Raw genomic sequence first — 23,749 nt, forward strand, 5'->3', positions numbered from 1 at the left:
TTTTTTTTTTTTTGCACAAATATTATGTAAATTACAGAGTTATAAGAAAAGCTACTGAACTATAGTTCTTGGCACCAACAATAAAAGCAGAAGCAGGAATTAATTTTGGAATTGCAGTTATCTGAAAGGTCAGTAGTATGATACATATATCATGATAATCTTGATATGTTGGCATGATATTCATCAGGATGAATGGAGATGGCCCAGGATGCAATGTGAGAACCTGGCCCTTTCAGGCTTAGGTCTTATCACAAGACTTTGAGTGAGATACACTCATTCAATGAATAGGCTTCTTTAAGTAGCTGCTCAAGAGATGGCCCCTTTAATCAAAAAAAAAAAAATCAAACTAGGAGGAGAAACTCCTCAGGGTCTGGGTAAAAACACAACATATCTTATGATCAGTGGTCATAGTCATGAAACTTCTGGGCCCAGCTGCCTCAAAACTCTTGACTTTTCCTTCCTGACTCTATCTACTGGCTATGTATAAACCTTATTAATACCCATTCAGTCAATTATTTTTCTTTTTAAAAATCTTTTTTAAAATCTTTAATATTTCAGTGACTTTTGTTTTTTGCATCACTCTCATTTATGAATAAACAACTTCCCCTAACCTCAACCAAATAAAAAAGCAAGCATATTCTGATTCCTGTCCTACAAGAAAAATGTAGCTAATTGTAGAATACTGACATAGTCAAGTGGAGATGCTATAAATTCTACAACTGATCAATGAAATAATATATACAAATAACATCAACAAAAACAGTTTAAAACCTGGCCGAATGCCAAACTATGATAATGTGCATGGTAAAGTATGCCTGCCTTTTGACCCACCTGTCTCATACACCTCATTTGTGCTTCAAGAGTAAACGTTAAAAGTAAAAAGAACAAAAACTAAGGTGCATTCCTAGCCTCAAGGCCATATCTGAAATGATACTATTTGAAGAGATTTAATGGAGGTTTCAAGGAGAGAGACACCAAAAAATTCCAATGCAGTTTTAATGGAAAATAAATCATATGTGTTTCTTCTCCCTTTAACAATACTCACAACTTAGCACCCTACTCAGATTTAAGATCAAACATCCTATGACACTGCTACTAATGGAAGATGCTGGAAGAGGTCTCTTTATGCAATTTGTAAAAATCAACTTTATTTTAAAATAACCATTTCAGTTTATTTTAATGAAACTGAATAAAAACTTGAACTAATTTTTAAAACAAAGACTCAAATGTACTCTCAAACTATCAAATTTTAAAAATCATTTAATAATTATACAACTGCACATATGTGTGTATGCATACATATTTCTATGTAAATACACTGTTGCACATGTAGGAACACATAATATATACATATACATGTAATTCTGGGATCATTAAATGATCATTTTTTTTATTAAATATATTATTTAAATATAAGTTTATTATAAATTATATAAATGTATTATTAAATTTATACATAAACACACGTGGCAGCTAGGTGGCACAGTGAGTATGTGTGTACATATGTGTGTGCCTTGGTTTCCTCATCTGCAAAATGAGCTGGAAAAGGAAAGAGCAAACCACTCCAATATCTTTCCTAAGAAAAAGCCAAAGGGTCACAAAGAGTTGGTCTGGTCCGAAAAAAGACTAAACAAGAACAAAAATTTATGTATACACACACAGACACACACACACATGTGTATGTAGGTATATGCATATATATGTAGATAGTACAACATTCTAACAACAGAAATCTTTGTATATCTTATTCTAAAATCAATTATCTCATGATACCAGGTTTATGAACAGATAAATGGCTCACCTGTGTTATAGTGGCCAAGGAGATAAATTGGTTAGGGAGAACTGAGAAGTGAGGGTAGGCATAATAAAAAAATGTTTTCAGTACCAAAAATGACAGCCCTCTTCACCATGCATCCCCATAACCTTTAGTGAATTGGCTAGCCAAACTCGCCCTACCCCCCCCAAAAACCCTGAGGGATGTGTTGCAAGACCTCTATCCCTTAGAAAAGACAAACATTTTGAGAACCAGGGTTACCCTAACTTTAAGAGTATTCTTCAAGTACTGGGGGACAACAGGAGGGATTATTATATTCCCCTGGCTAAGTGGCCATTTCCACTATGTCCTCACTCTGCTCGTTTGCTTTACAGGAACGTCTCCAGGGAAAAAGTAAAGATGCAATATGAAAGAATGCTCTAAATCATTCATTAAAAAAATACAAATTAAAATTATTCTCAGGTTGTCCCTCACAGCCATCAGTTCTGCAAAAGATGACAAACAACAAAAATTGTCAATAATGGAGAAGCTGTGAAAAGACAGGTACACTAATATACCACTGGTGGAACTGTAAATTGGTTCAAATACTCCATTAGCAAACAACTGGTAATTATATTATAAAAGTCATTCCTCTGTACATACTCTTTGACTCACAGATTCCTAAGGGACTCAAAGAAAGAAAGGTCTTATTATGTATGTGTGCATATGTATATGTATGTAAGTATAAATATTTTATATACACATGTGCATACAAATAAATACACATAGCAGCACTTTCTGAAATAGCAAGGAACTAGAACAAAGCAGATGCCCATTAAACAGGGAACAAATTCTGTTGTATGGATATATAATGGAATAATATCACACCATAATAAATTATACATACAAAGAGTTTCGAGTGAAGTTAGCAGTTACCACAATAATACAAAGGAAAACAACACCAAGACAATGCAGGGATGATTTGACTCCAGAGAGCTAGCAGATGGTGAAGCATGTCTCCCACTTCTCACCAGATGGATAGCAGACTGAAGTATGGAATGAAACATATATTTTCAGGTACATGCTTATTGATTAGTTTTACATAACTATTTTTTTTTTACAAGGGAGGGTTCTCAATAGAGAACAAGGGATAGTCACTGGGAAGTATTACCTTTGTCATAATAACAGCTATATTATATATATTAATTATATTATATATTACATAATATATATTACATAATATATATTATATACATAGTTACAATTATATATAATGTTATATAATTATACTAATATATTATATTATATTTATATAATATTTACTACGTGCCAGATACTATGCTAATTGCTTTACACTTGTCTTATTTGATCCTCACAACAACACTTGAAGAATGGTGCTATTATGATCACCAAATAGAATTACAGTGACTTGCCCAGGTCACAAAGCTAGTAATTGTCTGAGGCTAGATTTGAACTCAGGTGTTCCTGATTCTTCTACTGTACTACCTAGCTGCCCAAATGTAAAAAAAAGCATCCATAAGACATTTTTTAAAATAATCAAAAGTGAGATCTTCTGAAGTATTATAAGCCTTTTCCCAGGATGTAAGTAAAGTAAGAGGAAGCAAAAATTGTGGGAGAACAAAGGTATATACATAAGTATACTTTGCCTATAAGAGAGTCACATGTCAATAAAGGCTTTCTGATTTCTATCTCTACTGATTTGGCTATTGTGAGGCAGAATATAGGTGTTTATATAGCAAGAGAAAGAAGTGTTAATGGCACAACTAAGCAGAAGGTTCTGGTTTAAAGGGAAAGAAACTTCTAGTAAGGAGAAAGGACAACTGCACTCCAACCTACTCTGAAATGGTTACCATCTTTAATCCTGTTTGCCAATGGGAACAGAAATGACTCCTTATGAAAGCAGGCAGGTGGAGTAATGGATAGAGTGCTTGACTTAAGAGTTAGGAGTACCTGAATTCAAATCTTATCCCAACACACTAGATGTGTAACTCTGGGCAAATAATTTAACTCTACCAACTTCAGTTTCCTCATCTGCAAAAAAGGGATAATAACAGAACTTAATAACATAATGATAAAACTAGCACTTATAGAGCAATTTGAAGTTTACAAAGGGTTTTCCAAATATTATTTCATTTTATGTCATGACAATCTTGGGACAACTAGGTTGCACAGCGTATATAGCATTGAGCTTGTAGTCAGGAAGATCTGAGTTCAAATCTAGCCTCAGAAAATTACTAGCTGCATGACCGTAGGCAAATCACTTAACCTGAATGCCTCAGTTTCCTCATCTATAAAAGGGGATAATAATAGTACCGACCTCCCCGGGTTGTTCTAAGGATCAAATGAGATAATATTTATGAAAGTGCTAGGTACCGTGCCTGGCACATAGTAAGCACTATATTATAATGGTAAACTATTATCATTAGGTGTTATCATTATCTCCATTTTACAGATGAGGAAACTAAGGCAGACGTTAAACGATGTGCCTGGGGTGACACAGCTACTTATTGTCTAAGGCAGGACTGGAACTCAGGTCTTCCTAACTCCAGGTCTAGCACTCTATTTACTGTGCCATCTAATTTACCTCACAGGGTTCTTGTGAAGATCAAATAAGAAAGTCTATGTAAACCATGTGACAAAACTTTAATATGCTAGTAATTATTATTATTATTACTACTATAGTAGAATTCTTCAGTTTACAAAGATATCTTACCACAAAAAGGTCAGCAGGAAAGTGCTTCCTGCTAACCAGTAGCTCAAACCCTGAGTCTCACTAAACAGAGATTGAACTTCTCCTGACCATCAGTCCCCAGACATAAGAGCCAAACATCACATCCATGCTTCCCCATATAAACGCACTCCCATTCATTAAGCCAAAAGAACGGTTCATAAAAAAAAAAAAAGGATTTTCTCTTTCCCCAGAAAAAAAGGGACACTGATTAGCAGCAAGATCTGTATCTTGTAGATATTCTAGGAACTAGATTTCTCACAATTTTAAAAACAGAGTTGTAGTCTCATTTCCATCTGTTTTCAACCAACTGTACTAATACTACTGCACATAGCTCTTAGCACGAAATATGAGAAAGTGATCACATACTTCCAAAATCTCAACTTCACTTTTCTCTTTGCTGATTTCCCTAACAATACATCCTTGAAAATCTGCTTACATAGCACATAATATGCTAGATACCAGTAATTTACAACCTATTTTATACAACAGGCAATAAATTTTATTTATCTTGAAAACAACATAATTTCTTACTTATGCTATAACTATGCTATAACAGTAATAATGCAAGGATTTTCCAGTTTGCTGGTTTGTAAATGCCTCTCACATTGCCTTCTAAAGACAATTAACTTAAAATTATACTCATTAAAAAGAAATGCAACGAAAAAGAGGCAGAGCCAAGATGGCGGTGTAAAGGCAGGGACTCAACTGAGCTCTCCCCCAAACCCTTCCAAATACCCTTAAATAATGCTTCTAGAGCACCAGAACCCACAAAAAGATGGAAACAATATTCCAGCCCAAGACAACTTACAAGGTCAGCAGAAAAGGTCTGTTGCACCTGGGTGAGAGTGGAGCACAGTCCAACATAAGTTGCACCAATGCAGACTGGATCCCAATAAATCAGGAGCAAGTCTTGGGAGCCACTGAATCAGCAGATGCAGTGGCAGAGGCAGTAGATGCTTCTGGAGTTCTCAGCCCACAAATGGTAAGGGGGTTGAACAACTGATCAGAAGGAGATTACAGCGGTCTCTTTGCTGGAACTAGGGGCAGGACTGTGTTGCTTTACCCATATTGAGATTAGGGTTGCAGTCCTGAGTGGCAGTCCTAGGGCAAGGAGGAGCACTAACACACCAGAGGTTGTGGCCACGATGGAGCAGGAATCCTCCTCACAGTTCCAAGACAGAAAAGAGTATTTGTGGTCAGTCACAGACCAGAACATAGGCCAGGAGAGTAGTAAACACATCTTTCCTTAGATCATACCACCTGGGAAGAACTGAAAAATTTACATATCCCTAGAAGTATCTTTGAAAATAGCTACATGAAACCCCTGAAGCTTGAGACACTACACCCTCTACACTGGAAGCAGAGACCTACTTCAACAGTTAAAAGTCAAGTAATAGGCTAGGAAAGTGAACAAACAACAACAAAAAAAATTCTGACTATAGAAAGTTACTATGGTGACAAGGAAGATCAAAAAGCACAATCAGAAGATAACAAAGTCAAAGTTCCTACATCCAAAGTCTCCAAGAAAAATATGAATGGGTTTCAAATCATATAAGAGCTCAAAAAGAATTTTGAAAATCAAGTAAGATATATAGAGAAAAAATTGGGAAAAGAAATAAGAGTAAAGTAAGAAAATCATGAAAAAAGATGGCTTAGTAAAGAAGACATAAAGAAATATGAAAGGAAATAACACCTTAAAAAAACAGAGTAGGTGAAACGGTAAAAGAGGTCCAAAAAGTCAATGAGGGGAATGCCTTAAAAAGCTGAATTGGCCAAATGGAATAAGAGACACAAAAATTCACTGAAAGAAAAAGCTCCTTTTTTATCCACAGGAGATCATAAAAATGGGAAAGGGCCCCACATGTACAAAAATATTTATAGCAGCTCTCTTTGTAGTTGCCAAAAACTGGAAATCAAGGGGATGCCCATCAATTGGGGAATGGCTGAATAAATTATGGTATATGAATGTAATGGAGTACTATTGTGCCATAAGAAATGATGAACAAGAAGACTTCAGAGAGGCCTGGAAGGACTTATATGATCTGATGCTGAGGGAAAGGAGCAGAACCAGGAGAACTTTGTGCACAGCAAAGACCAGAGTGTGCGAGATTTTTTTCTGGTAGACTTGGAACTTCGTAATAACTCAAGAACTTAAAAAAAAAAATAATTCCCAATGGTTTTCTAAGGCAAAATGCCTTCCACACTCAGAAAAGGACTATGGGATTGATTTGCAGAATGTAACAGATTATGTTTGTATTTGTGTGTGTGTGTGTGTGTATTATGTTTTGATTTGTTATATGATTTCTTCCATTTATTTTAGTTCGTCTACACAGCATGACTATAGTGAACACGTATTCAATAGGAAAGTATATGTAGAGCCTATATAGAATTGTATGCCGTCATGGGGAGGGAGGGGGGTGGTAGGGGATAGCTAGGGGGGAGGGGTAAAAATCTAAGTTTTTTGGTAGTGATTGTAGAACATTAAAAAATAAATAAACAAATAAAAACAAAAAACAAAAGAAAACAGGAAAAGCTCCTTAGAAAGTAGAATTGGTCAAATGGAAAATGAGATACAAAAGCTCACTGAAGAAAATGATCCCTTAAAAATTAGAATTGAACAAATGGAAGCTAATAACTTTCTGAGAAATCAAGAAAAATAAAACAAAATCAAAAGAATAAAAAAATAGACAATGTGAATAATCTCACTGGAAAAACAATGACCTGGAAAATAGATCCAGGAGACATAACTTCGAAATTGTTGGACTATCTGAAAGCCATGATCAAAAAATTATCAAGGAAAAACTCACCCAAGATTCTAGAACCAGAGGGTAAAACAGAAATTGAAGAATCCATTGATCACATGCTGAAAGAGATTACAAAATGAAAACTCCCAGAATATTATATCCAAATTCCAGAGTTCCCAGGTAAAGGAGAAAATATTGCAAGAAGCCAGAAAGAAATAATTCAAGTATTATGGAGTCTTGGTCAGAATTTAGGAGCAGAGGATTTGGAGTATGATATTCTGGAGGAGAAAGGAGCTAGGATTACCACCAATTACCACCAAGAATCATCTACCCAGCAAAACTGAGCATAATCCTTCAGGGTTAAAGAAAAAAAGGGCAATGAAATAAAGGACTTTAACAAATTCTTGATAAAAACAACACAGGTGAATAAAAAACTTGACTTTCAAACACAAGACTCAAGAGAAGCATAAAAAGGTAAACAGGAAAGGGAAATCTTAAGGGTAAATTGCTTACATTCCTACATGAGAAGATGATACTTGTAACTCATAAGAACTTTCTCATTATTAGTAAAGAGTATATACAGAAGTATATATCAGTAAGGAGTATATATAGACAGAGAGCACAGGTGTTGAGTTGAATATGATGGGATAGCTTAAAAAACTAAATTAAGGAGTAAGATAGAAATGCACTAGGAGAAAGACAAAGGGAGTGGTAGGATGGGGTAAATTATCTTACATAAGAGGCAAGAAAAAGATTTTACTGTGAAGGGGAAGAGGGGGGAGGTGAGGAGTGAGTGAGTTAACCTTACTCTCATCAAAACTAGCTCAAAGAAGAAATAACATACACACTCAGATGGGTATGGGAATCTATCATATCCTACAAGAAAGTAGGAGGAGAAGGGGATAAAAGAAAGGGGAGTGTGATAGAAGGGAGAGTAGACTGGGGGAAGGGGTAGTCAGAAGCAAAATACTTTGGAGGAGGGATAGGATGAAAGGAGAGAGAATAAATGGGGGTGAAACAGAGCTAGCAATAGTAACTGTGAAAAAATTTTGAAGAAAGTTTCTCTGATAAAGGCCTCATTTCTCAAACATATAGAGAATGTAGTCAAATTTATAAATATAAGAGCCATTTCCCAATTGATAAATGATCAAAAGATAAGATCAGTTTTCAGATGAAGTAATCAAAGCTATCTATAGTCATATGAAAAAATACTCTAACTCACTATTGACTGGAGAAATGCAGATTAAAACAATTATGAGGTACTCCTCATACCTGTTAGATTGGCTAACAGGACAGAACAGGCAAACGACCAATGTTGGAGGGGTGTGAGAAAAATGAGATACTCCATTGCTGGTGGAGCTGTGAACTGATTCAACCATTCTATAGAACAATTTGGAACTATGTCCAAAAGGGCTATAAAAATCCTTTGACCTAGCAATACTACTACTAGGTCTATATCCCAAAAGAGATAAAAAAAAAAAAGAAAGAAAAGAAAAGGAAAAAGACCTATATGTACAAAAATATTTGTAGCAGTTCTTTTCTGGGGGCAAAGAATTGAAAACTGAGGGAATGACCATCAATTAGGGAATGGCTGAACAAATTATGCTGTGTGATTATGATGGAATACTATTGTGCCCTAAGACATGATAAACAGGATGATCTCAGAAAAACCTGCAAAGACTTACATGAGCTGATATAAAGTGACATATATTGTGAACAAACAACAATAATATGTGATGATAACCTGTGAATGACTTAGCTATTCTCAGCAATAAAATGCTCCAAGGCAATTTGAAGGACTTATGATGAAAACTGCTAAATCGTCTTTATTTTTCTTGAGTTTTTTTTTTTGGTCTAGATTTTCTTTTACACCATGACTACTATGAAAATGACTATACATGTATAATCTATATCGAATTGCTTGCCTTCTCAATGGGAAAAGAATGGAGGGGTGGGAAGAAGAAGGGAGAGAATTTGCAACTGAAAGTTTTAAAAACTAATGTTTAAAATTGTTTTTACATGTAACTGGAGAAAAATAAAATACTAATTAAATAAAAAGAAAGAAAGAAAGAAGTGCTACCAAAAAAAAAAAACCCACAGCCAATGAAAGCCAAGAGGTAATTCATCTATTTAAAAAGTGTGGATCACATATTTTCACAATGGCATGCCATGTTACTCTGTTTTTCACAACAGCATACCAAAATGTAAAAGCCAAGTATCTATACAAGGTATTTCTTCTTCCTCTTTTTCTTTTTTAATCAAAACACTTGAGTTAATAAAGTAACAGGCAAGGGAAGTTCCTATTTAGAAGGTACATGAGATCATAAGTAGTGACTCAGATGCTAGTTCAGGGGCTGCCACATGATCTCAACTTTCTGGGTCTCCAACTCCTCATTCTAAAATAATTGTTATGAAAAAGTGAAACGCTTTGCAGGAGTAATGTTTATTTTCGTAACAACATACTATGATGAGAAAGAGTTTGAAGAAATAATTTCAATTGTAATTAAAAAGGAAATACAGGTAATCAGATAACTGAAAACAATTCATATGAAATTATTTTGATGATTATTGGTTAAAATTTTTTGTTACATTTCCCCCTCAAAATAATATTTAAAGTTTTTAAAGTACTTTTTTCACAATTCTTAGAGATAAATGAAAACAAAATACTATTTTAAAAGTTTGCTAATCAATATTTTCTAGTGATTCTAGTTGTGGGGACATGCTCATACTCTAAACTATGATAACAAAAAAACAAACCCAGCAAAACAGCTCGAGGGAATAAGAAAAGGGAAAAGACAATATAAACTAGAGGAAAGAGCACTGGATATGGAGTCTAAGTACCCTGTCCGGGAGTCGCAGGCCTGAAACCCATGAGCAGTAAGATCTGAGGCAAATTTAGCCCAAGAGAATGAAGATCCCACCTTAATACCTGCATGATCTATCTTTCAGGGTGAGAACTGTGTGAGAGAATATATTTGAAAGTTTGGTAAACTATACACAAATATAAGGAGTAATGAATAAATATTAAAAGTTGAAGTCTTAGAAAATATGGTTCAAATAAAAAGAACCAGACACAATATAATGTGTCCAAGAAGATGTCCAAAGAATGGGGAAGAAGGCAGTAATTTCTCCATAAATAGGCAAAGGCTAAATGCAAGTTCTAAAAACCATTTGAAATCCAGTTAAATGCTTGCTTTATAAGCAGAGAGTCTTCTAGGTGTGCCCTGGGCCTCAAAATTTGGAATAAGGCTCTAGAATATTGTAGAGCAGAGAGTAACGCTTCGAATCCTAGTTACCACCCTCTTCTTCTCTCTCCACAGGATCTCTGAACTAGAAATACCCTGGGTCTCTACAAGACAAAGAAATAGGCAGCCCACACCAAATCCACACTCCGGCATTACAGGAACCCAGAAGATGGGGCCTTGATCAGGGAGCAATAGCATGTTGCAGTGAAGAGAACAATGAACATGACAATCAGGAACCTGAGTTCAAATCCCACTTTAGATGCTTACTAGTTATATGATCATGGGGGGATTCACTGAACCTTTCTAAATCTTAGTTTCCTAAGGGAAATAGGGAGAATAATAGCACCTCCTACCTAGCACCTACAGGTTCAGCTAAGTGGCACAGTGGATACACTACAAGGCCTGAAGTTAGAAAGACTCATCTTCCTGAATTCAAATTCAGCCCCAGAAACTTCCTAGCTGTGTAACCCTGGGCAAGACCCTTAACCCTGTTTGCCTCAGTTTCCTCATCTGTAAAATGAGCTGAAGAAGGAAATGGCAAACCTCTCCAGTATCTCTACCAAGAAAATCCCAAATGGAGTCATGAATAGTTGGACATGACTGAAATGACTCTACAATGATCTTCACCAAATTGTTGTGAAGTTCAAGTAAGATAATAAAGAACTTGACAAATTTTAAAGCACACTACATAAATACCAGATACTGTTATCAATGGATAATTCTCCATCATCAAGAACATGCTGAGTCTTCCTTCCCTTAGCCCAATGATCTACAATCCAGAACTACTGAGGTGAACGTTCTCTCCCCTTCTACTTCCTCCCACATTCAGACCTCTATCCACCTGAGATTGAATCCTCTACTTACCCATCTCAGAACCATCCCTGTCATCATTCTTATAGCACAATAAAATGCTGTCACATGCATGCATTGTAAGTTGTTCAGCCAATCCTCCAGTGAAGGGCACCCTTTCCGTTTCCAATTCTTCGCTACCACAAAAAGAGCTCCTATAAATATTTTTATATAAATAAGGCCTTTTCAAAAGATTTCCCTGATCTTTTTAGGGTATGGAGCTATTAATTATATCACTGGATCAAAGCGTATGTACAGTTTAGTAACTTTTGAGGCATAGCTCCAAACTGCTTTCCAGAATGGCTGGACCAAGGTCCACCAGGTACATCTAGTGTACCTGTCTTCCCACAGTCCTTCAAGCATTTGCCATTTTCCTTTTTTTTTTGTGTGCCAATTTAGCAAATCTGTTAGGCATAAGGTATTACCTCAGAGTTGTTTTAATTTGTATTTCTCTAATTAGTGTAATTTAGAGCATTTTTTTCATATGACTATTGATAGCTTGGACTTCCTTCTCTAAGAACTCCCTAGTAATACACTTTGACTACATCAATTGGCGAATGGCTCTTATTCTTACAAATTTGAATCAGTCCTAGGGTGAGATTTCCTAACCTAGTAAGGGATAGAAGCAAAAATAATAATAATAATAATTAAGATAATTTTATTATATGAAACTAAAAGAAAGTATTTTGTACCAATATAATTAACAAAACTAGATAAAAACTAAAGTATTCAACTCAGGGGGAAAGGGAAACTTCCCATGACAGATCTCTGATAAATAACTAAAATCTAAGATAAGAACCTAACATAAATTTATGAACCAAAAGCCACTCTTCTCAAATGGATTTATTAAAGGATATGAAGCAAAACTTAGAAAACGGATTTTTAAAAAGTTGTTCCAAATTGCTTTCCAGAATGACTGGAATAATTCCTAGCCCAGGCTACAGTGTTTTAAGTGTGACTGTTTTTCCACAATCTTTACAACCTTAGTCATTCCCATCTTTCATTATCTTTCTCAGTTTACTGGGTATGAGGTTAAAACCTCAGAATTGTTCTGATTTACATTTTTGTTATTAGTGATTATATTATCACGTAATTCACACCTTTCTACCTTCTCTACGAAGATAACATAAGACCCTTTGATCCACGGATCCCTCTCCTCACACTACTAAGTATACTCCAAAAAGATCAATAATAAAAACAAAGGTCACATTTACATCAAAATGTTTAATGTAGCACCATGCATTAAATGTTAAGGCAAGTAGGTGGGATAGTAAGTAGAAGTCAGAAAGACGTGAATTCAAGTCCAGCCTACAACATTCCTGGCTAGGTGACCCTGGGCAAGTCACTTAACCTGCATCAGCCTCATGCTCCCTCACCTATAAAATGGATAATGATGGCATCTATCTCCCAAGGCTGTTGTGAAGATAAAATGAGATATCTGTAAATGCTCTGCAAAACTTAAACTGCTATTTCAATACTAGTTATAATAATTAGTGGTAGCTTATAATCACATTTGTTATGTAAATTTAATTATAATTTCAGCATAATTCATTATTGTGATTATCTTATTAAAATTTTTTAATAGTTATACTTTATAGCAATAATTTTATTGCTTGATTACAATTACATATAAATTATTAGTATAAAAAGTAATATAATAATATTATTATATATTATTCTTATGTTATCCTTAGTAATAAAAAAATATGGAGTTGAATTTTCTTTAAGGTATAGTAGCAAAATACTAAAAACAAAGTTGGTACCTGTAAATTAAGGAATGGCTAATCAACTTGTGATATATAAATAGAATTAAATAATTATCTACTATAAGAAACAGTCTATACAAAGAACCATGGAAAAGCTTATATGAACACATGTACAGTAAAGTTAGCAGAACCAAGAAAACATTACAACACAATGAATATAACAATGCAAATGGAAAGAAATCAGAAGAAAATCAAAACTAAATGTTATGAAATTATAATAATCAAACCAGGCTGTAAAGAGAAGATATAAAAGAACATAGGACCCTCAGATTTTTTTACAGAGAAACAATACTACAGGTGTAATACACTACATATAACAGCAGACTGATGTGACTTGTTATCAGTTTTAGTGAAATTTTTTTTCTTTTCATTCATATGTTGGAAGAGATAACTCTGAAAAGAGTAGAGGCAAGAGATATTTTAGGAAGCATAAGTGAAGTAAAAAATAAGATATAAATAAAAATGTTTAAATTTAGGTATGATTTGATAATCAAAAGAAAAAAGGCGAATGGAAAGATGAACAGAAGACCACTTGGTGAATGATGAAGATAGAAGAGATGTGTAGCTAAATAAGGAGGTCAGATACATTATAAAGGAATTCAAAATGGAAAAAAATAATCTAAGGCATACACCTACGTAATGATTAATTATTCTTTCAAATAATTCTTCTGTCACTGTCAACCTTTAAAATGGTGATGAGACCGCAGCCTACTCAATCTCCTGGCTGAGTTTGTCTGAGAAGAGAGAATTTCTGGAATCTCTTGGTCTCTGATATACAATCCCTTTTATTTAACTACACCTAATTGAAGACAGCTGTAACTGGTGCCGCACAAAATTTAATTCAAGTTTAGAAATGTCAATGAAAAATGTCTATAAGAAAGAAGTCTGATATAAAACTAGCAGGGGAGTGTGCATCAGCATCTACAAAACCACACAAAATTAGGAATATAATGGAAATCTGTTGCCTAACTTGATGAGGTGAGAAAAACTCCTTTTCCCATAAAGCTTAATGAGCTCTATTAGTCTCTAGCTTGCAGGAATGTAAGGGGGGGCAGCTCCACAGAGGAAAGTAACTGACTCTCCACACATGGCTCCATTCAAACAGCAACATATCAAATTACTGATGTAATTACTATAACCTGACAATTTCATTACAGTCATGTGGCTGTTAACTCTTTACTACCTACAACAAATAGCCCCAAAAGTCCCATAGTTCTCTCTTATTTTGATTTGTAACCTACAAAAAAATTTGAAGTTTAACATAAGCTGCAAATTTCATGGGGTTTTTTTCCCTGTTCTTAAAAGAAACAAAAAACATTTCTCCTTTGCCAAAACTTAGGTATCTGCCATCTCTGTTTCCTTCCCAAAGCTTCACTTCACTGGAGAAATTAAAATATTTCTAGATCTACATGATTTCCAAATACTAGCACCTAAACTCACAGGTACTCCTTTAGAAAGGGTTAATTAACAAATCCAAATGTTGCTGCTAAAAAATGTGTATGTGGCTCCAAAACTAGAGTTTTACTATGGAATATCAAATTTCAAAAGAGACAAATATATACAGAGAGCTACATATTTATAATTCAAGATCACAAAGAAAAATTCAGTCATCAATAGTTCTGGTGCTGCCCCACCTCTCATCTTCCAGTTTCCTTAACCCTACAAATTTGGATCTGTGATTTTGATGGCATATGTAACTCCAGCATATGAAGTCCCCCCACTAAAGTAGATGAGTAACCTATGTGAAACATAACCTGACAAACACTTGCCCATGGATACACTGTAAGTTCATTTGGCTGTACCTTAAGGAGCCATGCAAAGAAGAAAATGATAGAAAAGATTTTGAGAAAGTAGAGGTAAAAAGGAAGGACGTGGACTAAAATTCTACAGGAGACAAGAAGGCTGGGAGATGCTAAAGAATGCAATTCTGTACTGATGATGAAACAAGCCTCCTACCTCTTGACAGAGAAAAGATGCAGCAGAGGTGAAGAAAGTGATAGATTTTCAGCTAAGAATAATCTGTTATTTCTTTTGCTTCACATACCTATCTCCTATAAGGGAATAGGAAGGTTGGGAAGGGGGGGATGGAGTGAATAAATGGGTAGTGATAGATGATAAAAAAGAAGAATCACTAAAACATCTTAAAATACACAAAAGGAAACCAAAAAATACTGTAGAAAAGGATACAAATCATGCACAAAATTTGCTATTACCTTGTTAAATTTAAAATATTTTTAAAATAACCAAGGAACACACATACATGGGTCCATGTACAATCTTCTTTTTTCCTTTGTATGTTAAATGTGCTTCTTAATGATTGAAGGTCACAATAAAAGAATATTTTTTAAAAGAAATTATTTCTTTAGAAATTATCTTCCTCATGCAAGGAACACAATATAAATGAAGAAGAAAAACAGAAAGTCCAGGCAATTGACGAATTTAGATTTTAAAAAAAATACAATAAAATTGGAAGGGTAGCCAAGAGATTTAACAACCCTACCCAAGAACCCTTTATGGTCTTGAAAACAACTTGGCATGAGCAGTACTAAAGTTCAGAATGAGCCAAAGTTGGGGGGGGGTAGAGCCAAGATGCTAAGTGAGAGCAACTACTCACCTAAGCTCTTACATTACCTCTAAAAAGAGAATCTGACCAAATTTTGGAGGTGCAGAATCCAACAGGAGACAGACTGTGGCAGATTCGTAGACCAAGACAGACAGGAAGGTCAACGGGGAGGATCTGTTTCACTGGGGTGAGCCCACAGCGCACAGCGCAGTGTGTCCAGAGCAGCCAGCAGGAAACCCCCAGGGCAGCCTGAGACAGAGGCAGCATGGCAGAATGGCGGAGTGGTAGCCAAGGGTGGGAGACCAGTGGAGCTGAGTGAGTGACAGCCGCTGAGCACCAGGTATCAGCCACAGCAGCTCCTGAGACTATCAGCCCAGAGATTAAACGTCTATAAGTCCCTGACTTGAACTTCCAGGAGCCAAAATGGTGGAGTGATCAGTAAATGCTCTCTCCCCATCCCCTTGTTGACCTCGAAAGAACCACAAAATATTTCCCCAGAAAAATCTTGGATCACTGGGATCAGCAGAAGGGACAAACAGTCTTGTAGCACCTGAGGCTAGGAAAATAGCTAAGGTGGATACTTCTTACTGTGCTGGGGGTGAACCAGAAGGACAGGAGCCTGAGGGAGGGGGGGGCAGGAACTCGAACTAGGACCCAGATATGCCTCAGCATTGCAGGGGAAATGGGAAGACAATAGAGTACTCTGGATCACCTAGCACTGAGCTTGCCTTTGCTCCAGCTCAGCTGAGGAGATCTCTTGTGACCAGACCACCCCTCCCCCATATTTAACAAGCTAGCCCCAGGGCTCATCAGGGAAACACAAAACAAAACGATAAAAAGGCACCTGCCCTTAGCTTTTTCATACCAGTCAGCTAAACACCAGGTTCTCCAGCTTCTAACTAAAAGAACCAGAGGCCCCAACGCACAAAGCCTCACCCACCATGAGCAAGAAGAAACAAAGCAAGCAGGAAAAGACCACAGAATCTTTCTATGGGGACAAGGACCAAACCATGAATACCAAAGAGGTCAGTATTGAGACTGTACTCCCATCTGAAACTTCAGAAGGGACTATGAACTGTTCACATGCACAAAGAGCTCTCCTGGAACAGCTGAAGAAGGAAATGGAAGAAAAACTGGCCAATGATTTTAAAAGTATGAAAAAAGAATTCATTGAAGAGAACGGCTCTTTAAGAAGGAAAATTGAACAAATGGAAAAGGAAGCACAAAATCTAACTGGGAAAATTGGACAAATGGAAAAGGAAGCACAAAACCTAACTGGGAAAATTGGACAAATGGAAAAGAAAGCACAAAACCTAACTGGGAAAACTGGACAAATGGAAAAGTACAAAAGCTAACTGCAGAAAATAATTCCTTAAAAGGAATAATTGGACAGATGGAAAAGGAGATGCAAAAGTTAACTGAAGAAAACAACTTGATAAAAATTAGAATTGGGCGAGTAGAAACTAACGACTCTATGAGACATCAAGAATCAAACAAAATCTAAAGAATGAAAAGATAGAAGAAAATGTAAGATATCTAATTGGAAAAACAACTGACCTAGAAAACAGATCCAAGAGAGAAAATTTAAGAATTACTGACCTACCAGAAAGCCATGATGAAAAAAAGAATCTGGACAATATCTTCCAAGAAATCATCAATGACTCAGAGAGAGAAATATGGAAGTCACTCATATATTGTAGCAGATCATGTTTGTGTATGTGTATGTGTTTGTGTATCATGTTCTGATTTGTTATACGATTTCTTTCATTTATCTTAGTTTGACTACATAGCATGACTGGTGAAAATATACTCAATAGGAAAGTATATATAGAATCTATACAGAATTGTATGCAGTCGTGGGGAGGGAGGGGGGTAGTGGGGAGTAGGTGGGGAGGGATAAAATCGCAATTGTATGGCAGTGATTGTTAAACATTACAAAATAAAAAAAGAAATCATCAATGAATACAAGAAATCACTTTGCCCAGAAGTGCTAGATCCACAGGGCAAAATAGTCATCGAAAGAATCCACTGTTCACCTCCTGAAAGGGATCCCAAACTAAAAAGACCAAGAAATATTGTTGCCAAATTCCAGAACTATCAAGTGAAGGAAAATACTGCAGGCAGCCAGAAAGAAACCAGCCAAATATTGAGGAGCTACAGTCAGGATCACATAGGACCTTGTAACTTCTACATTAAAAGATTATAGGAATTGGAATGTGATATTCCGTAAGGCAAAGAAGCTGGGACTATAACCAAGGATCAATTACCCAGCAAAGTTCAGCATAACATTTCAGGCGAGGAGATGGACATTCAACGAAATAAGGGATTTCCAGACCTTCCTGACAAAAAGGCCAGAACTCAATAGAAAATTCCATCTTCAAACGCAGGTCTCAAGAGAGGCATAAAAAGGTAAACAGGGGGAGAGAAAAACTTGTTACTCAATTTGGGCAAACTGTTTCCCTACCTATAAGGAAAGATGATACTTGTTAATCTTGAGAATTGTACATCTATTATGAAATATAAAAGGGATATACACAGATAGACTGAATGGGCATAAAGTGAATGATGTGATGATAAAAATGTGATTTAAGCATGCAAAGGGATTGTAACAGGAGATGTGAAAAGGAGGAAGCAGAAAATGGTAAATTACATCACAGAAAGAAGTACAAAATTACATTACAGTAGAGGGAAAGAGGGGAGGGAGATGAGCATTGCTTGAGAGTTACTCTCATTTCACTGGGTTCAACAAGGGGACATCAAACTCAGTTAAGTATAGAAATGAAAAAGGGGGAAAGAAAAGGGAGAGGAGGCTAAAAGGGAGGGAAGAATTAGTAAGATAAAAGGGGATTGAAAGGTAGGGCGGTTGAAAGAAGGGAGGCAGTGGTCAAAAAATAAACTATTGTGGAGGGGAAGGGAGACGGGAGAAGTAAAAGCATAAACAAAGGGAAAGGGGATACAAGGAAAGACACAGATAGTAATCATAACTGTGAATGTGAATGGAATAAACTCTCCCATAAAACGGAGATGGATAGCAGAATGAATTAAAAACCATAATCCAACAATATGTTGTTTACAAAAAACACATTTGAAATGGGGGTTTACACACAGGATAAAGGTACAAGGTTGGAGCAGAATATATTGTGCTTCAGCTGATGTAAGAAAAGCAGGGATAGCAATCCTAATCTCAGACAAAGCAAAAGCAGAAATAGATCTAATCAAAAGAGATAAGGAAGGAAACTACATCCTGATAAAATGCACCATAACCAATGAAGCAATTTCATTACTAAACATATATGCTCCAAGTGGTACAGCATCCAGATTCTTAGAGGAGAAGTTAAGGGAGTTACAAGAAGAAATAGACAGCAAAACTATACTAGTGGGGGCCCTCAAACTCCCCCTCTCTGAACTTGATAAATCTAACTTTAAAATAAACAAGAAAGAAGTTAAGGTTTTGAATAAAACTCTGAATAAGGTAGATATGATAGATCTCTGGAGAAAACTGAATGGGAATAGAAAGGAATATACCTTTTTCTCAGTGGTACATGACACATATATAAAAAGTGACCATATACTAGGCCACGAAAACCTCACAATCCAGTACAAAAAGGCAGAGATAGTGAATGCATCCTTCTCAGATCATAATGCAATAAAAATTATACATAAGAAAAGGCCATGGAAAGATAAACCAAAAATTATTTGGAAACTAAATAATCTAATCCTAAAGGAGTGAGTTAAACAACAAATCATAGAAACAACAACTTCATGCAAGAGAATGCCAATAATGAGACAACCTACCAAATCTTATGGGATACTGCAAAAGCAGTTCTTAGGTGAAGTTTTATTTCTTTGAATGTCTACATGAATAAAATAAGAGAAAGAGGAGATCAATGACTTGGGCATGCAGCTTAAAAAGCTAGAAAAAGAAGAAACTGAAAATTTCCAAGTAAATATCAAATTAGAAATACTGAAAACCAAAGGAAAGATTAATAAAACTGAAATTAAGAAAATATTGAACTAATAAATAAAACTAATAATTGGTTTTATGAAAAAACTAATAAAATTGATAAACCTTTGGTCAATTTGATTTAAAAAAAGAAGAAAACCAAATTACCAATATCAAAAGTGAAAGAGGTGAAGTCACCTCCAATGAGGAAGAAATCAAAACAATAATTAGAAATTACTTTCCCCAATTTTATGCCCATAAATCTGACAATCTAAATGAGATGGATGAGAATTTTTAAAAATATAAATTGCCCAGATTAACAGAAGAGGAAGTTGAATACTTAAAAAACAAAATAAACCTGCACAAATCTTCTGCATTTCTATATATTAGTAACAAAACGCAACAGCAAGAGATAGAAAGGGAAATCCCATTCAAAGCTGTGGTAGACACTACAAAATATTTGAGAGTTTACCTGCCAAACCAAACCCAGGGACTATATGAACACAATTCCAAGACACTTTTCGCACAAATAAAGTCAGATCTAAGTAAGTGGAAAAACATCAGTTGCTCATGGATAGGCCAAGCCAATATAATAAAAATGACAATTCTACCTAAATTAATTTACTTATTTAGTGCCATACCAATTAAACTATCAGATAATTATTTTCTACAGCTGGAAAAAATAATAACAAAATTCATCTGGAAGAACAAAAGGTCCAGAATATCAAGGGGACTAATTAAAAGAAATGCTAGGAAAGGTGGCCTTAGCACCAGCAGATCTCAAATTGTATTATAAAGCAGCAATTATCAAAACCACTTGGTACTGGCTAAGAAACAGAAGGGTACACAAGTGAAACAGCCTAGGTACTCAAGACACAGTAGGCAATGAACATAGCAGTCTATTGTTTGATAAACCCAAGGACCCCAGCTTCTGGGATAAGAACTCACTATTCAACAAAAATTGCTGGGGAAACTGGGTAACAGTGTGGCAGAAACGAGGCAGAGACCAATGCCTGACACCGTACACAAGAATAAAGTCCAAATGGGTACATGATCCAGGTATAAAGATTGATACTATAGACAAATTGGTGGGGCAAGGAATAGTGTATTTATCAGATTTATGGAGAAAGGAAGAATTTTTGGTTAAAGAAGAGATAGAGAGCATTATGAAGTGCAAGATGGATAATTCTGATTACATTAAACTGAAAAGTTTTTGCACAACCAAACCCAATGCAACCAAGATTAGGAGGGAAGCAGAAAACTGGGAAAGGGTTTTTATAACCAGTATCTGTGATAAAGGCCTCATTTCTAAATATATAGAGAAATGAATCAAATTCACAAGAATACAAGTCATTCCCCAACTGATAAATGGTCAAAGGATATGAACAGGCAGTTTTCAGAGGAAAAAGTAAAAGCTATCTAGAGTCATATGAAAAAATGCTCTAAATCACTATTGACTAGAGAGATGCAAATCAAAACAACTCTGAGGTACCACATCAAACCTATCAGATTGACAAACATGACAGAACAGGAAGATAATAAATGATGGAGAGGATGTGAGAGAGTTGGAACACTAATTCATTGTTAGTGGAGCTGTGAGCTGATCCAACCATTTTGGAGAGCAATTTGGAACTATCCCAAAGGGCTACAAAAATATACATACCCTTTGACCCAGCAATATCCCTTCTAGGACTGTATCTCCAAGAGATCATAAAAATGGGAAAGGGTCCCACATGTACAAAAATATTTATAGCAGCACTCTTTGTGATGGCCAAAAACTGGAAATCAAGGGGATACCCATAAATTGGGGAATGGCTGAATAAATTATGGTATATGAATGTAATGGAATACTATTGTGCTATGAGAAATGATGAACAGGAAGATTTCAGAGAGGCCTGGAAAGACATATATGATCTGATGCTGAGGGAAAGGAGCAGAACCAGGAGAACTTTGTGCACAGCAACCACCAGTGTGCGAGATTTTTTTCTGGTAGACTTGGAACTTCAATGCAATGCAAGTACTTAAAAAAATTCCCAATGGTCTTTTAAGACAAAATGCCTTCCACATCCAGAGAAAGAACTATGGAATTCAATCACAGAATGTAGCAGATCATTTTTTGTGTCATGTTTTGGTTTGTTACATGATTTCTCCCATTCATTTTACTTCTGCACAGCATGACTATAGTGAAAATGTATTTAATAGGAATGTATGTGTAGAACCTATATAAAATTATATACTGTCTCAGGGAGGGAGGGAGAGGAGGGTGAGAAAGGGGGAAAAAAATCTAAGTTATATGGTAGTGATTGTAGAACACTGAAAATAAATAAAATTAATTAAAAATTAAAAATTTTTTTTAAAAATTTAAAAAAAAGAATAATCTAAAATTGAGGATACAAGAGAGGGCAAAGGGATTGTTTCTTTCACTGATAGTGAAAAAAAAGAAGTTCACAAAACGGACCACATCTGTGCCTGAGGAAAAGGGACAGTGACAACTGGCAACACGGCAAAGGCAGAGCTGCTCAACTTATTATCACCACGGTAGGACCTAAAAGATAAAAACATCCCCACCTTATTTGTAAAGGTGGAGATTATGGAAGTAGAACATCACATACTTTTTTAATATGTCAGTCTTGCCAAACTGTCTTTTTTTTCTTCTGGTTTTCTGGGAAGTGAAACATATAGAGAAATATAGTGAAAAATGTAGGTGAAGTGACCAAAGATATATCAATAAAAATTTATCTTAAAAAAGAAAAGGTCTCATCAGATTAACTTCATTTCCTTTTTTGACAGGGTTATTAAATGGTAAGATGAGAGGAATGCTAGAGATATAAGTGATCTATCTTAGAAAAGCCTTTAGAGAAAAAAAATCTCTTATTACTATTCTTGTGGAAAAGGACAGATATGAAATAAATAATCATACAATTAGATGAATACAGAAGAGGTTAGAGAGTTGGAATCAAAGGCTAATGGTTCAATATCAATAAGGCAGGAGACACCAGTGGAAGACCTAAGAACTTGGCACTGTCTAGTTAAACATTTTTATCACTTCAATATATGCATGGTTGGCAAGCTCATCAAATCTGAAGATGACACAAGGCTAGGAAGAATGGTTAATATACTAGATGACATTCAGGATTCAAAGAGATTTTTGACAGACTATAAAAACACTGAGCTGGCTATAATAAGGTGAAATTCAATAGGGAAAAATATAAAGTCTTTTTTTTGGACATATCAAAAAATCAACCTTATAGACAAAATATGGGAAAGACATGGTTAGAAAGCAGTTTTCTAAAAAAGATTTAGGGTTTTAGTAGCCTGCAAATTCAATATGAGTCAAGAGTGTGATGTGTCAGCCAAAAAAGCTAATGCAATGTTCAGCTGCAGTAAGAACGGCATAGCTTTCAGGAAAAGGAAGGTGATAGTTCCACAGTACTCAGATCTCATAAGGAGTACTATGTTTAGCTCTGGGTACCATGGCAGAGGACTATATCCTCCAAGAAGGAAAGTATCCAGACAGGCAAGCAACTTTGGTGAATGGTGAAGGGGAGTCCATCATATGAGGACTGTTTGAATTAACTGGGCATGGTTAGCCTGCGGTCTTCCAGTATTTCAAGTACTGTTGTGTGGAGGAGGAATTAAATTTGTTCTGTTTATGTCCAGGGGCAGAACCAGGAACAATGAGCAGAAATTACAAAGAGGTAAAATTTGGCTTGATATCAGGAAAAACTTCCTAACAATTAAAGCTGCTGCCCAAAAGTGGAATGAGCTGCTTCAAGAAGTGGTGTATTCTCCTTTCTTGGAGGCTGGTCTCCTAGCAAAGGCTGGATGAACACTTGTAAGGGTTGGACCAGATGGCCACCAAAATTCCTTCCAAGCCTCAAAATCTGTGATTCTGTGACTTCTTCCTCTCTCTAAAAAAATCAAATGAAATGTACAACTTTCTCCCCGCAACAATTTCTTAATTGTTCAATGTGCTAAAGTCTCTTCTCAACTACTATTAACTCCTTTAGAACAATAGCCCTTTCTTACTTTTTTTGTTCCCATCATTAATTTGAGCTTAATCTGGAACTTTTAAGAGCACTTAATAAATGCCCAATGAATTGAAATGGAGTGATATTAATATTGTCTTAAGTA

At 35.7% G+C, this 23,749-nt stretch overlaps 1 protein-coding gene across 15 annotated transcripts in view; it reads right to left on the bottom strand.

The window, feature by feature from the left end:
- ATE1 (arginyltransferase 1) overlaps window positions 1-23,749 on the bottom strand; it is a 202,829-nt gene that overhangs the window by 130,000 nt on the left and 49,080 nt on the right. The window lies entirely within an intron of this gene.

This window comes from Notamacropus eugenii, chromosome 1, assembly GCF_028372415.1.
Source record: "Notamacropus eugenii isolate mMacEug1 chromosome 1, mMacEug1.pri_v2, whole genome shotgun sequence".
Lineage (NCBI taxonomy): Eukaryota > Metazoa > Chordata > Mammalia > Diprotodontia > Macropodidae > Notamacropus > Notamacropus eugenii.